Source organism: Heptranchias perlo, chromosome 12 (assembly GCF_035084215.1).
Source record: "Heptranchias perlo isolate sHepPer1 chromosome 12, sHepPer1.hap1, whole genome shotgun sequence".
Lineage (NCBI taxonomy): Eukaryota > Metazoa > Chordata > Chondrichthyes > Hexanchiformes > Hexanchidae > Heptranchias > Heptranchias perlo.
This window is the reverse complement of record NC_090336.1, coordinates 66,800,750-66,803,249: the sequence shown is the minus strand read 5'-3', so window position 1 is coordinate 66,803,249 and position 2,500 is coordinate 66,800,750. Positions and strand designations below refer to the sequence as shown.

The 2,500-nt window shown below is 51.8% G+C and overlaps 1 pseudogene; it reads right to left on the bottom strand.

The window, feature by feature from the left end:
* Positions 1-24: 24 nt before the first annotated feature.
* LOC137329720 (U2 spliceosomal RNA) lies at positions 25-141 on the bottom strand (annotated as a pseudogene).
* Between the last annotated feature and the right edge of the window lie 2,359 nt (positions 142-2,500).

Genomic DNA, 2,500 nt, shown 5'->3' with positions numbered 1-2,500 from the left:
TTTCCTTTTGAATATCTCCCCACGGGGAGCTGCACCGTTCCCAGAAACACTGCAATACTGGGTCGATGCGTGGAGTGGACGGAGCAAGCCCCTAGTCCATCTCCCTGTTCCAAAAATCAATGAAAAATAATAATAAATAATGTGTGTGTGTGTGTGTGTGTGTGTCGGTGTCAGTATCAGTCAGTCAGTCAGTGTCTCTCTCTCTCTCTCTCTCATAGCTGCTGTGGAAGGAAACTTTTTAAAAAAGAACTTGCTTATTGAAAGAAAGATGTGTCTCAAGCTGCCGGGCCCTGTCCATTGTCATGTCAATGGCAGGACTGCTTTCACCAGGAACCCGTTTTTCTGGGTCAGAGGTTCCAGGGGACCTGTTTTGTGCGGACTTCCCTGTGTCCGTCCCTCCCTGCCTGCCTTCCCCCCAGGACTTCCTTCTGAACACCTTTGTCGTTTAAAATAATAATAAATAATATGTGTGTGTGTGTGTGTCGGTGTCAGTATCAGTCAGTCAGTCAGTGTCTCTCTCTCTCTCTCTCTCTCACTCAGAGCTGCTGTGGAAGGAAACTTTTTTAAAAAGAACTTGCTTATTGAAAGAAAGATGTGCCTCAAGCTGCCGGGCCCTGTCCATTGTCATGTCAGTGGCAGGACTGCTTTCACCAGGAACCCTTCCCTGCCATTGCAGTGTTGATTTGGTCCTTATGCAAATTTAGGGGCGGAGCCAGCACACAAACGACCAATCACAGCAAAGTCCGCACTTTGCGAGCGCACGAGGTCGCGGCCAGCGTTCCAGTCCGCTCAGATCCAAATAAGCCCGAAAAGGAACACGCTCGATCTTAGCCAAAAGGCCGAGAAGCGATACCGCGCTCGATGCGAATTGATCTCGGGTCCTGTTTGCCCTCCCTCTTTGTTCTCTGGCTGCCGGTGTTGAAAGCAGTCTCGCAGCACTGCCGTTCTCTCCCACTCTGGCCACATTTTTTGCCACCGTTTCTAATTGCAACAGTGGATGAGTTTAAAGAAGTTGCCGTTTTTTCCTTTCTTGCCAGGATTGCTTGACAGATTGGTAAATTTGCCAGTAGGCCACCAATCAGATGGGGGAGGGTTGTGTCTCAACGGACCTCCGTCAGTCAGTCTCAGTCACTAACGAACTGCCGTGGAAGGAAACCTCTTTGAGTAAAACTAGTGACGTGACGTGACGTGTCTCACAATGAGCGAGCGAGTGAGATTGCAACGGCCAATTGAGAAAGAGGTGAGGTGCTGACAATCAGCAGCTCGTGTTGAAACATTCATTCCACGGCAGGCAAGACCAATCAAAAAAAATACTGCAGATGCTGGCTCGGCTCGGCTGGCTGGGCTGGCTGGCTGGAAATGGGAAATAAAAACACAAGGCGTGTTAAAGGCTGGTTAAACTGTCGAAAGAAACAAGGCGTTAATGTTTCAGAAGCGCCTATTGAAAGACGTCTCTCAAGCTGCTCCCTGACTGGGCCCTGTCCATTGTCACGTTAATCCCAGGGCGGGGCGGGACTGCTTTGACCGGGAGACCTGTTTTCTGGGACGCAGGTGTGACATTCCAGGGAGGCACCTACTTTGTGCTGATTCGAAACGACCACGACAACGGCAACTTGCAGTTCTATATTACAACAACAACAACGCGCGTGTGGTAGTTGGGAGGGGCTGCGTTCGCGCTCTCCCCCCTGCATTGAAACTCAAAGTTCGATTTTCAATCCCATAGTCCACCAATCGGATGGGAGACGGTGTGTGTGTGTGTGTGTGTGTGTGTGTGTCAGTGTCAGTGTCAGTGTCAGTCTCTCTCTCTCTCTCACTCTTACTCAGAGCTGCTGTGGAAGGAAACCTTTTTAAAAAGAACTTGCATATTGAAAAAAAGATGTGTCTCAAGCTGCCGGGCCCTGTCCATTGTCACGTTAATGGCAGGACGGGGCAGGACTGCTTTGACCAGGAGACCTGTTTTCTGGGACGCAGGTGTGAGATTCCAGGGGACCTGCTTTGTGCTGATTTCCCTGCCTCCCTCCCTCCTCCCCAGGACTTCCTTCTGAACACCTTTGTCGTTTGAGCGAGGGCCAAAAGCCTGCCTGTGAAAGGGAAGGATCAGCCGGTCAGCCCCCTGCTGGTCGCTGCTGCCAGTGCAGCAGGCGTGCGTGTGTCCTCGGCCTCGTGTCCAGGTCCCTCAGGGACTTGAGGCAGCTCTCCCCGGTGGTCTCGTGGTCAGGACCGGGCTTCGAATCCCAGTCGGGGGGGGATGACTTTCTGCTGCAGATTAATTGGCATGAAGGAAAGTCTCCCCTCCTGAGCGTAAAGCTCCACCCTCACCACCACCGCCGCCTTTTCCTCCCCTTGACAAACGGACAGACAGACAGACAGTCAGTCAGTCCAGTTCGGGAGCGCAGCTTTCATTAAGCAATGGCGTTTGTGACAACTCATCGTCTGACAGGTTGATGATTTCCCCACACGCCTCCTGCCGAATAAAAGGCTCACCCTCCCGGACACTACC